Source organism: Nicotiana tabacum, chromosome 19 (assembly GCF_000715075.1).
Source record: "Nicotiana tabacum cultivar K326 chromosome 19, ASM71507v2, whole genome shotgun sequence".
Taxonomy (NCBI): Eukaryota; Viridiplantae; Streptophyta; class Magnoliopsida; order Solanales; family Solanaceae; genus Nicotiana; species Nicotiana tabacum.
Window position 1 is genome coordinate 113,736,617 of NC_134098.1, and position 14,652 is coordinate 113,751,268.

Consider the following 14,652-nt stretch of genomic DNA (forward strand, 5'->3'; position numbering starts at 1 on the left):
CTTGAATTCAAAAAATTAAATTTTTGAAATTTAATTTTATTTCGAGTGGTGTTGTTGAAATAAGTTGGGTACATCCTAATAAGTGTGAATCTCAATTTTTGAACGAATTGGTGGAGATTTCAGGTGATTTGAGTTAAAGTTTAAGCCAAATTCGATGTACACAAGATGAACGTGGAAGAAGATGATTCATGTATCTCCCGTGCTTTTTTTGTATATCACATATATATCTCCTATATATCCATGTATACTTGTATGTAGGATACATATATTGTAGAGAATTTAAACTTGATTTCAATTACAAATTTTGACTCAAAATTAGTCCATATCAGCTCCAATATTCCTCAAAATTTCAACGGTGACAAAAACGCTTTTGCTTTTTTACCTTATCATAGCCGTCTCTCTTTCTAATTTTTCTTAGCTTTCTATAAATATAAATTAAAATTAAAATTAAAAAAAAAAGAAAAAAAAGGAAAGTTACCCAAGAATGTTAGTCTATGAATATCTTCAAGCAAAACTAGCCCAAAATAAAATATCTACCAAAAATAACACAAATGTTCTTTTGTAACACAAGTCTATTTTGCTAAAACACAAAGACATTTCAAACTTTTTAATACACTGGATTTGAGCGATATTGTAATATTTTAACTCCTTTAAGTTGAAATTCATAAAATTGAGTATCTTAATTCGATTTAGAAATAACTATTAAACGTTAGTTTGTTGGATTGGGTCGAAGGATTAAACTAAAACTCCATGGACAACCATTGAAACTTACTTAAACTTGAATTAAAACAAAATTAGGTTTTTGAAATTGAAATTTATTTCGAGCGTGTGTTGTTAAAATAAATTGGGTATATCTTAAGGAGTGTGAATCTCAATTTTAGGACGATTTGGTGGAGATTTTAGTTGGTTTGAATTGAAATTTGAGCCAAAATTGAATTACACAATATGAACACGGAACAAGATGATTCATTGTGTATCTCTCGCATCTTTTATGTATCACTTGTGTATCAAATATGTATCTCATGTATATCCACGTATACTTGTACGTGAGATACATGTTTGATTCATATGTCGTAAATAAATTTTAAATTCGATTTCAACTACGAATTTTGACTCAAAACTAGTTCAAATCACCTACAATCTTGCTTAAATGTTGTATATTGACTCATCTATATGTTTTCAACGAATTTCAACCATACCCATAAAAAATGTCCACTGTTTGTTTAGGTTTTGGGAATGTTGTATTTTTTTTTCTTTGTGTTACATCACATTGTTTGCTACCTCATCCATTAAATTTTCTTTTCATCTTGCATCTAATGTTGTTGACCATGCTTTAAAATATGGAAGGAGATTTGTGCGCGTGATTGTCGGAGGGAAAGATTCCTTATTTATATGGGATTTTTAATTTTTGTATGCACTTGGCTAGTTTTGATAAGTCTGCAATTAATGGCTAGAAGTTGATAAAATTGGGCTTATTTTGGACATTTATGTAAGATTCTCTTCCAGATGCGACTCAATGGTATTGGAGGCCTAAAATCAAGCCGTAATAAGAAGCCTTAAATTTGTTTAATAATTTTAGATATTTTTGTTTAAGTTCATTTTGTTTACTTTTTGAGATGCAAATTCATCTTGGTGATGTAACCAACCGCTTGAATCTTTGTTGGAATATTACTAACATTTGATAAAATTTTATTAAGTTTAATTTTTGAAATTTTTCTTTTCACATGACCGGCAACATAACTCGTTGTATAGCGTTGCCTCCCAAAGTAACAATCATGTGAAAATTTGAATTTACAAAGATGATAAATAAATTAACTATAGTTTTTTACGGTCTAATTAGCTTGAAGGTTGTCTACAGAGATCTTGAAAGAAAATATCCTACAAAGTTAGAGTTGTAAATAAAATTTATTCAAGTTGGAGTAAGAGGAACTAGAAGTAACTGTAGATTTAATTGCCTTTTACTTTTATTTGAATTTTTTCAACCAACTCCGAAAAAAAACAACACAAAATATAAAACTATGTTATTAACCATTGATGACAAGGTAGCAAAAGATGGTAGAAAAAAATTTCTTACCACTGTTTAATAATAAATACAATAAATATTTAAATTGCATATAAAAGGAGTAGCTTATGGGGCGTCTAATTATGTGAGGCCTAAAGCGGCCGCTTTAGTGGCTTGGGGGTTAAGCCACCTATGTTCTCTTCTAAAATTTAAGTTTCTTCTTTTCCATTTACTAGACATTGACTATTTACATGTTTGTGAAGATGATGCTAAATAAACTCTAAACACTATATTTGAGTACGTTAAAATTATTATTATAAGAATTAAGATTAATGAAGGGAAAAGATATGGAAATTGTCCAAAACAAAATCCATTGTCCTTTAAAAAGAATCCAAATAAAATATCGTAATTTATTTATCTTATTTAATATTCCACCTCAACCCTTTTCTTCTTTTAAAAAATGTAACATTGGTACAAGGAATAATCTTGATTTTATTCCACCAAACCAATCCAACCACCATCTTTGCTTAGTCACCCAGAATTATGGGTACTCAATTATGTTCAACATCCGCAATAATAGTCCTATAGAGCAGGCAAGATTTTCATGAATCATTTATGATGGACATTTTAAAACTTTTCCTCTGCACTACCGCTATTCAATTATTATTACATGCTTCCAAGTCTTCCTTTCTGCTCATAAAATGTAAGATAGCAATAGCAGTGGCGGAGCCACCTTATAGGAAGGGGTGTCAAATGACACCCCTTATCGAAAAAAATACACTGTGTAGGTAGGTAAAAAAATAAAAAATAAATCATATGTATATATACTATGTATTGACTCTCCTTAATTTTCTGGTATGTTTACTTTTATATATTTTGACACCTCTTAACCAAAATTATAGCTCCGCCATTGGCAGTTAGTATGTACTATGTAGGAGTAGTAAGTTTTGGCATTCTTGGCTACACTTGGAAGCATGTCCTCATAATTGAATAGCGGTAGTTTAGTATTTTGGTTATTTGTCTGATCTTATCACAGTGTACAATCATAATTAAACTTCATATGATTTGTCTGATCTTAAGACATGGTTTTCATCGGTAGGTTTGATGGGTTTTTAAATATATTGGTATGATATTTTTGGTATTTGGTTTTTTAAAATGCTATATCAATACTAAACCTAATTAAACTTTATATGATTTATTTTTTTAAATAATTTATTCGATTCAATGACTTCGAGCGAGGGATAGAAAAGATCAATAAAATATTAGAGCGCGAGCTAGCTGATCTACCGACAATCCGGGAAGGCAGACTTATAGTAGTATTTTTTTTTTTTCGGGTAAAGGCAGGGTGGATGGCAAAACTAAAAGAACTCATAGAAATCTTCACCAATTTGAGAATGCAAAACAAAAAATATAACTGAAAAAATGTTTGTCGATACGGTACACTTTAGTGTATAATTTAGTTAGATGAATGTGATTTCATTACACGCCAATCACCGCAATCCTTCATTTCTCAACTTATAGGCTTTTTATATTTTATGTGTTATATGTGTTGTGTATGTAAGTATATATTTCGGTATTTTTTTCTTCCAAATATCAAATATTGCACTGAATATGAAAATTGAATAACTCAAAAAAAATTAATTTCCATTCAATAATTCGATATATACTAAATTAAATTTAGAATTTGGAATTAGCTCAAACGGTGAATGCTTTGCCTTTCACACTATAAAGGGAGGGTTAAAATCCGATTAGTAGGGTATCATTCCCTTTTGATCCTTCTCCTTCCCTTTTCCTCGTTTGGTACTTTTTATTCTCCCTTGTTTCTTAACAAGTTTCAATAATTAAAAATAATAATAACTAAAACGCAAATAGAAACATAAAATTAAATGTAAAATATATAATAACTTCAAGTAATTTCCAGGTGTTCCCCACGTTAAACTTGTGCGATCATGCAAAACAAACCAGGCCCACAAAATCAATCAAGAAAAAAGGAAAAATATTTATATCCTCTCTTCTTTCTCTTTCTAAAATCCAAACAATAAACCAAGTTTGGGGAGAGACAGAAAGGGAAGGGGAGGGAAGAGAATTCTTATACGATTCAGAATTAGGAGTCATCGCTTTCTTTGCTTTATTCCTTTTCAAAATTAAAGACTAATGATTTAGTGGGCGTTTGGACATTAAAAAAAAGTGAAATAGTTTAAATAATATTTGAAAATTAGAGTTATATTTAGACATGAATATAATTTTGGGTTGTTTTTGAATTTTTGTGAGTGATCTGAGTGTAAATTTTGAAAAAACTATTTTTTGGAGTTTTTCAAAAATTCGAAGAAATTTCAAAATTCATCTTCAAGTAAAAATTAAAAAATTTACGGTCAAACACTGATTTCGAAAGGAAAAAAAATAGAAAAAAAAGTAAAAAAAAAATTATTTCCAAACGGGCTCTTAGGAGTTCGGCTAGGCTTATCAAATTCAAATTCCACCGACTTTTGGGCTCACTTTCTTGCTTTATTTGGTTGCCGCCGTTGACATTTCAATTTGTTTCCTACCACCACCATCACTACGTCCTAGCGTTAAAATCCCCCCTCGATCAGCTTGGTCCCATCTATGAAAAAGGTGTGATTCTAGAGGGTATAAGATTGACTTTTAAGCTAGTCAAATCAGTTTTTTAAATTTTTTAGTGTTTGGTAAAATTAAAAAGTGTTTGAAATAAGTTAAAAATTGTTTAAAACAAGCAAAAAATAATAAATTCGGCAATTCTCACTTATTGCATTTTGACTTAAAAGTTATTTCTGATGAAAAATCACTTTTTAAAAGTCAATCTAAACTAGCTCTTATTACTTTTTGACTTAAAAGTTATTTCCATGAAAAACTACTGTTTATAAAGCCAATCCGACTCTTATTTCGTAGAAGCTTCAAGGACCGACAAGTTAAGACCTTGACTATTGAAGCGAAGAGTAGTACTATTAAACACGTCCATAAATAAAAAGAACTTATTTGTACGAACGCACACTTTTTTGCAGCCAAAAAAAAAAAAGGAAGAACAAAAGGGTCTTTATTCTAAAATGAAATTTTTATGAATAATTATATGTATTACGGAGAGATTTGGAGATTTGATATATGCGTTGACATTCTTGTTTCGCGAATACCATCTGACAAAAGTGTTTTCACTACTCCTACACAATTATTTTGTTGTGAATCAAGCTAACTTGGTAAGGTTCTATGTGCTAGAAAAAATAAAATGAGACTAGGTCAACTAGAAATATTGTGCCGTGTACAATGTTGGAGAGTTATACTTGGGATCTCGACCCAATTAGCAAGAAGTTAAAAATAACTAGGGGTTAGAAAGAAGAAGAATTTTCAGAAATCATTATTGTTTAGTGGCTATTAACTTCCTATAACTATCATATACATAATTACTTCTCATAGCTACTATTCAGTCGTTATGGCAGTGTATTTACATGTATACGCGCTGATGTAAAGCGCCTAAAATCAGTGCAGTCCAGCTGTACGCGCATGTATTCACATGTATTCCCGCCATGTATTCATGAATACAACAGTAAAAAGCGCCTAAAATCATGATAGTCCAGCTGTACGCGTATGTATTCACATGTATTCGCGATGCTGTATTCATGAATATAACAATAAAAAGCACCTAAAATCACGACAGTCCAGTTGTACACGCATGTATTCACATGTATTTGCTCCATGTATTCATAAATACATCACCAAAAAGCGCATAAAATCAGGGCAGCCCAGCTGTACGCGCATGTATTCACATGTATTCGCGATGTCGTATTCGTGAATACAGTTGTACGCACATGTATTCACATATATTCGCGCAATGTATTCATGAATACGGTAACGATAATCCCTTGAAAATAGGTATGTCTAGCCGTCAGCCGTCTAAGAGGGAGGAAAGAACATAATTAAATAACGTATTTCATGCCTCAATGGTAGTATATATCATAAAATACTTATTTTGCTATAAAATATAAAATATAGCTATAGAAAATAATATTTTAAAATAATTTTGATTTATAATAAATAGATTGTATACCTTTAATACTTGAAGTAAAATTTCTTAGAAAGAAAGGGTTATGTGAATTTTGTTGCAGCTTTGGCTCAGGTATGTGTTTCTCACATATCTTCCCAATATGTATCTTCCTCTTCCTTCATAGCTTCATGTTACAACTTCCTTACCATATTGTTACGTATTTGCTTTGTAATTCCGGTTTAGTTCAATATAATCAACCGCCTCTATTGAAAGGAGTTATCTATTTCTTATTTGTTTCAACTTTCATAGATGTCAATAGTAACAGATTAATAGTATGTTTGGCAAGCTTTGAAAATCTACTTGATTTTTTTTTTTTAAAAGTGTTTTTAAAATAAGTACTTACGATGAGAATTAGTTAATTAATTTGAAAAAATACTTTTGACCAACAATTAAAGCCTGTTTGGCCAAGCTTCTTTTGCGGTAAGATCGTTTTTTTTTTGTCAAACGTATTTTTTTCAAAAATTAAGGTGTTTGGCCAAGCTTTTGAAATGAAAAAAGTCCTGTGAGGAGAAGCAGAAGCAGTTTTGGAGAAGCAGAGAAAAGTAATTTCTCTCAAAAAGCACTTTTGAGAAAAATACACTTAGAAACAGTTTTTTAAAGCTTGGTCAAACAATAATTGCTGCTCAGAAGTGTTTTCCAAATTAATTAGTCAAGCACAAATTACTTCTCACCAAAAGTATTTTTGAGGAAAGTACTTTTGAGAAAAAACACTTATCAAAATAAGCTGATTTTTGCAGTTTGGCCAAACGGGCTATTAGTATTTGATCAAGCTTTTAAAAAGTACTTCTAATGTATTTTTCTCAAAAGTATTTTGGGGGAGATTTTTATTTTTTTTTTGCGTCTCAAAATTGCTTAAGCTTCCTTAATTTAAATAGTAAATTTTGTTTTTGACCAAAATGAAGCTTGACCTAACAAGCTATTAATAAATAGTTGAAGAAATGGGTATTCTTCCGGAGAAGAGCCACCGCCGCGCCAATGTCTCAATCAATTAGAAAGGAACATCCAAAATAAAATAATCCGTAAAAATCTCGCTACAGTTTCAGGTGAGGAAAAATAGTCCAAGAATTGAATTATTTCCACCAATTTCGTGAATCTAGACTATAGACTAGTGTACCAATTTGGTCATAATACTTCCATTCAAATGATATTAGAAAGTCAATAATGTCCTTAAAATTTGGATATATTCTATAACATGTTTTGCTTTCATATTGCGAAACCATACTTGTTAATAAGCTTTTGAAAGTTATATGGATATCTAGTAATAATAAAGATATCTTATGGAACATTCTTTCTTAAGCAGGAGATAAATCCCGGTTTAATAGCTAAAACATAATGTTAATATTACTTAAGTCATATACAAGTAATATGTTTAACCAAAAAGAAAAACAGCCATGTCAAGATATGTTTACTCCATCCCCAATTTTTTCTTATTAATTTATTATTACTTAACCAGACAAATATTTCACTCCATTTTGATTCGCATAACACCCCATTCAGGACAAGGAAAGAGTGGACAAGTCAGAGGATTAGCAAATCTTGCAAAGGACTCCAATATTTGACTACCCAATGGAAAAAGACATAATTTGAATCACCTATTGCGACTTTAATCTTTTTGTCTTCTTTTCCCCTTCAACGTTTTAAGAGTTAAATGTTCTCACTTAAAAATGATCCTACACAAACTAGCATCTTAATCAATTTATTATGATTAAAAGACAATTCATTTTACGTAATTAATCAATTTATTTATGACCAAGACTTAAGTGATCTTACGTAATTAATCAATTTAATACTTAGTATCCTAACACAAACCGTACAAGCAATCTATATATTTTTCTTGATTAATCACTATCCTACGATATCCCACGGGCAATTTTCCGAGTGGACCCTAATTTCCTTTCCTTCTTAGTACAGGATAAGAATGTGGACAATATCATATTAGATACAATTACATACATGTTGTATTCACTTTCTGCAATGACTTTTTCATTTTGATACTTTATATTTAATCCTTAATTTTACTTTCTCTGTCAAAATTGATGGATTAACACGTTAAAGAGTTCACTAGAATTAAGGATAAAAGTTCTACTCAACCGCCTACTCTCGCGAAATTTTTATTTGTAAAAAATACAAATCTGTTATTTTTTTCAGTAAAAGTATAAATCTCTGCACATCTTTTTTTAAAAACATCTCGTCCTCGGACAAATGAAGGGATCAGATATACGGAATTGTGTGATTATCCTTGTAAAATAGCATTGCATTCCATGCATAATTTGAATTATTAACCCAAATAGTCATTCATATAATTGTTTACATTAAAAATAACAATTCTAATTATATATAACTATGTATAATTTATGCTTACCGGCTAAAAAAAGTAAATATTAAATATGACCGGCTATTTGTGTAATAAGTAATAATCCTGTATAGGGTAAAATATGATATGATACGTAGCTGGCTAAAAGGAGGACACGTGGAATCCAAGATGGCATGGCCAAGGACCGAACACGGCCATTCTGTTTGTCACCGGAAAGGATAACATTCGCAAAAGTGTATTAAATGCTCTGCGCCCGGTAGCATTTACTAAGGAATATTCTGCAGCATTGAAAGCGACGGTCCGTTACAGAGAATTTGACATTTATGTACACCGTTGTATCTTCATCAATGACCCTCATAATTGGCATTAAATGAGGGTATGATCCTATGACCATTTTTCCTAGACGTAGCTATAAATAGTGAGTTATGTTATCGTTGTAAGGGGACGAATTTTTTGGCAAGAACATATACTATATTCTATACAAAGTTTTATACAACTCTCATCATTGTTGTGTTCGGAAATCGCGTTCACAGAATCACCATCTTTGCTATTTCATCTACATTCTAAGGCTAAGTATTGTGTATTTCTTCGATTATTATATCATTTCAGGATCAAATTAGTTCACTTGTCTAGAAATCACGTATAAATTCAACTGTACCATTTTACGGGTAAATAGTTTGGCGCCCACCGTGGGGCCTAAACAGCCGTGCAATTAAATTGATCTTTGCCTTTTTTACTAACGTGTTTTGACTATTTTATCTTAGAAAAAAATCACAAAAAATGGCAGACAATACTGTTAACGATGCACACAAACCTGAAATTCAAGGGAATCAGCCTCATTTTGAGGACTCAGTTAGTGACACCCACAATGGGGGGAATGACGTCACATCGGTGCATGACAGACGGAACCCTCTTCAGGTTCGGGAGACAACTCTCGATGATGCTGACGAGGGGAAAGTGGCGGATGATGTGAGGATCCTGCAAGAGCACCATGCAATCATTCTAGGTCACCTCACGCGGTTGGATCAGATTATGACGGAACTCAAGCAGGCGCCATCAGGTGCTTCGAATAATGCAAACATGAACGATTTGATTCCTCTCGTTTCTCCCGCATACCAAACAATGCAGAGAGTCGATAACAACACTCCCAAGGGTGAAGTTGGATTCGATAGGAAGGCGGGAGCAGATCAGGTCTTAACAACGGGAAAGATTCATTCAAAGATTAGCTTTTACGGTTTATGAGGGAAGTAAGCGCCCCGCATGGATCAAATCACGGGCGCACCACCAGTATTGAAGCCCGAACTCGAAGAAGTATGTTTAATTACCGTACAAGCCAAGTGCTGCACCAGAACTAATCCCGAAGTATTTCAAAATGCGTGAAGTTCCAAAGTATGATGGAACTTCAAACCCACAAGAACATAGTACCACTTATACAACGACGGTGAAAGAAAATGATGTAGCTCCTCACGAAATTGAATATGTGTTACTAAAGAAATTCGGCTAAACTCTCACGAGGGGATCCATAACGTGGTATTAATTACTGCCCGAGCATTCCATAGATTCCTTTAAGATGCTCGCAGATTCTTTCATTAAACCTCATGCCGGGGCCAGAAAGGTACAAGCCTGGAAGGCTGACGTATTCAGAACCGCACAAGAAGAATTTGAATTGTTACGAGAGTTTGTTACCCGATTCTAGAAAGAAATAATGTTGTTCACGGCCGTCTCGGATGCATGAGCAGCTAAAGCATTCACCAAAGGATTGAATCCGAGAAGTTCAGTTGCTTCCTAGAAGCTGAAGGAGAGCCTACTTGAGTTTCAAGCAACACCTTGGGCACATGTTCACAACCGGTACGACTCAAAGATAAAGACCGAAGATGAACAGGCCGGTTCTGCATTATCGGCCAAAGGACGGGAGAAGAACAGAGAAAAATCAAACTATGACTACGACGCGGATGGGAGAACTTCGAGGGGTCGATTTTTACCCTACAAGCATACCGAGGGCCGTGGCATAAATTTTTGGGTAGCAAGCAAGTTCACCGCTGATGGAGGGACTCATCGTGGTCGAAATAATAGATCACTTCAAGATACACAAACGTCGGGGCCTCGAGACCTTTCTTACCCAAGGTTGTCGGAATATAATTTCAACTTCAGTGTAGTGGAACTGGTGTCAGCCATGAGGAACATCAAAGAAGCACTACTCCCGAGACCTATAAGGTTCGATTCCAGCCAGAGGGATCCCAATTTATGGTGCGAATACCATGGGACGAACGGTCACCGGACAAGGGTCTGCCGACATCTTTGGGAGGAGGTAGCAACACTATTGAAGAATAGTCATCTCCGAGAATTCTTGAGTGATCCACCTAAGAGCAATTATGGTCGCAATAGAGACAACGCGGAATCTTCGAAAGCAGGAGAAGAAGCCTCATGCCAGACGATCAACATGATCTTTGGGGGGAACGAAATTAATGGGGTCACCTTTTCGGCAACAAAGAAGACTAAAGTATCAATAACTCACAACAAAAGACTCCGGGAAGACGACATCATTTTCAAGGAGGAAGACGCAAACAAATTATTGTTACTACACAATGACACACTAGTAATCTCTTTAAATGTATTAGATTTTAAAATTAAGCGTGTTCTGATGGATCCAAGAAGTTCGGCTAATATCATACAATGGAGAGTATTGGAACAAGCTAAACTCACCGGAAACATTATTCCGGAAACAAAACTCATCGTTGGATTCAACCTTGTGAGCGTGACGACCCGGGGAGAGATCTTGTTGCTCACGAATGATGAAGAAGTAATGAAAATAACTCTGTTCGAAGTAGTGGATGGTGATATAAGATACGAGATCATCTTGGGAAGGCCATGGATACACGAGATGAAAGTTGTACCTTCAAAGAATCACCAATTGCTGAATTTTCTAGCGCCCGAAGGAATCAAGCACATAAGAGGTGACCAACCGGCAGCGAGGGAGATGAATGCAATCTCAGTTTCTAATAGCAAAGGGAAGGAGAGCCCGGCATAGCAATTACAGTAACCAGCGCCTACTCCCGAGTTAGAAGTGGTTATTCCAGGGGTGGAGTCGTCAGAACAGTATCAGGTGCTGAGATATTTCCAAGTTCTGGAAGAGACGGACGCAACAAAATCCACGGTAGAGGAACTAGATCAAGTGTCATTGTTCGAAGAATTCTTAGAAAGAAATTTTCACCTAGGGACAGGAATGCATTCCGAGCTCAGGTCTGGTTTTATTGAATTTCTTAAAATTATAGCTAATTATTTTGCATGGTCGCACGAGGATATGACAGGTATACTGACTTAAATAGTCATACACAAGTTGATTTTGGATCCCAACGTACCGCCGGTACGACAAAAGAAGAGCCCTCTTGTCGAGGCCAAGAATAAATTCGTCAAAGAATAAGGAACCTACTTGCTTAAAATCGGCTCGGTCCGAGAGGTAAGATATCCATACTGGCTAGCCAATGTAGTAGTAGTTCCTAAGAAGAACAATAAATTTCGTATGTATATGGACTATAAAGATCTTAATAAGGCATGCCCGAAAGATTCATTTCCACTGCCAAATATCGATCAAATGATTGATGCCACGACCGGGCACAAGTTAATGAGTTTCCTTGATGCTTATTCCGAGTGCAACCAAATTAAGACGAACCCGAAAAATCAGGAAAAGACTTCGTTTATAACAAATCTCGGTACATATTGTTATAATGTAATGCCCTTCGGGTTGAAAAATGCCGGAGCTACTTATCAACGGCTCGTAAATAAGATGTTTGAAAAGCAAATAGGAAAGATCATGGAAGTATATATAGATGTTATGCTTGTTAAGTCTTTGAATGCAGGTGACCACCTTAAGCATTTGCAAGAAACATTCAATATCCTGAGGAAGCATAACATGAAACTTAACCCCGAAAAGTGCGCGTTCGGGGTCGACTCTGATAAGATCCTTTGGTTTCTGGTCTCACAAAGGAGAATTGAAGTAAACCCCCAAAAAATCAAGGCTACAAACGATATCCCGGATCAATTATCAAACATGAAGGAAATCCAAAGACTCACATGAAGGTTAGCAGCTTTGAGCAGGTTCATTTCCCACTCGTCAAAGAAGTGTAATTGCTTCTTTACATTGCTCAAAAAGAAGAACAATTTCGAATGGACACGAGAGTGTCGGCAGGCTTTGAGGGACCTAAAGAAGTACTTATCGAGCCCTTCATTGCTCTCAAAACCAAAAGAAAACAAAACATTGCTAGTTTACCTCGCGGTTTTAGAAGTTGCGGTAAGTGCTATTTTAGTATGAGTTGACAAAGGTATGCAGTTTCTTAATTATTATGTTAGCAAAACTTAACGGGAGCAGAAACTTGCTGCCCATATTTGAAAAACTGGCGTTAGCTCTCGTAGTCGCCGCTCGGAAGCTGAGGCCCTATTTCCAATGCCACCCAATAGATGTGGTGAGTACTTTTACTTTGCGGAACATCTTTCATAAACCCGAGATCTCGGGCAGATTGGCCAAAATGGGCCGTAAAAATGAGTGAATTCAACATCGAATATAAATCGAGGACTGCTATTAAGTCATAAGTCTTGGCTGACTTCGTGGCCGATTTTAGTCAGGGACTGTTGCCTCTAGCAACCAAGGAGGAAGTAATTGTGTCGGAATCGACATCAGGGGTATGGACCTTATTTACGTACGGATCCTCGAACGTAAAAAGGTCCGGGCTAGGAATAATTTTAATAACGCCTTCGGGGGAAATCTTAAGGCAAGCCATCAGCACGATCCCTTTAACTAACAATGAAGCAGAGTATGAATCTTTGATTATAGGTCTCGAGTTGGCCCCGGGACTTGATTATGATGTTATCGAAATCAAATGTGACTCACAGCTGGTGGTAAACCAGGTTTACTCGATCTTTGATACCAAAAAAGAACGTATGCAATAATATATGGTAAAGGTTCAGGCTCTTTTAGCACGATTCCTTGAATGGTCAATCACTCATGTCCCGAGAGAGGATAATGCAGAAGCGGATGCGTTAGCAAACTTAGGTTCATCAACGAAAATAAAGGGACCGGAGTCCAGAATGATGGTACAACTGATGAGCTTAGTCCATGATACTGGTGGTTACTATGAGGTGAATTCGGCTAGTCTGGTCTTGGAATGGAGAAACGAAATAATCAACTCCCACGAGCAAGGAAAGTTGCCCGACGATCCCAAAGCATCATGGGCGTTACGTACCAAGGCTGCACATTATAGCTTCAAGTAAGGCCAATTGGATAGAAAATCTTTCCAAGGACTCGTTGCCCCGGTGTTTAGGAGCATCAGAAGTTGACCATGTTATGAGAGAAATCCACGAAGGGATATGCGGCAATCACTCAAACGCAGAGTTTGGTGCTGAAATTGGTACGACGAGGATATTAATGGCCTCGCGTAGAACAGGACGCCAAAGATTTTGTTTGTACAAAAATGTGATAAATGCCAACACTATGCATCACTAGTACATCAACCAGCAGAACCCTTGCATTCGGTTCTGTCCCTATGGCCGTTCATGAAATGGGGGATGGACACCGTCGGACTGCTGCCTATTGGCTTCCGAAAAGGTAAGGTTTCTTTTAATTTTGACTGATTATTTTTTCAAATGGGTAGAATCACATCCTTATCAGAAGATCGGATAACGCGAAGTGGTCGATTTCCTGTGGGAAAATATAATTTGCAGGTTCGAAATACCAAAAGAGATAGCATGCGACAATGGACCACAGTTTGTCGGTGCAAAAGTTACAAAGTTCCTTGAAAAGTTAAAAATAAAGAGAATCACATATTCGCCATATCATACGAGCGCAAACGGCCAACGGGGCCGACAAATAAAGTGATCATTTAAAAACTCAAGCAAAGGTTGGAACTAGCAAACGACAAATGACCCGAAGAGTTGCCCGGAGTTCTATGGGCCTAACGAACAACGATCAAATCAAGTACTGGAGAAATTCCTTGTTCCCTCATGTACGGTGCTAAATCCCTGATCCCGGTTGAAGTGGGCAACCCACTTTGAGATATTCTAAGACAAATAAAGAATCGAAAAATGAAGCAATGCTAATCAACTTGGAACTGCTCCAAGGACGCAGAGACTTGGCGCATGTGAAATAGATGATGGAGCGATATTACAATAAAAGAGCCAACTTCCGTATTTTCAAAGTAAGAGACTTGGCTCTAAGGAAAGTAACACAAAATACACGGGAGCTCAACACGGGAAAGCTAGGTCCAACGTGGGTAGGTCCCTACTGGATTT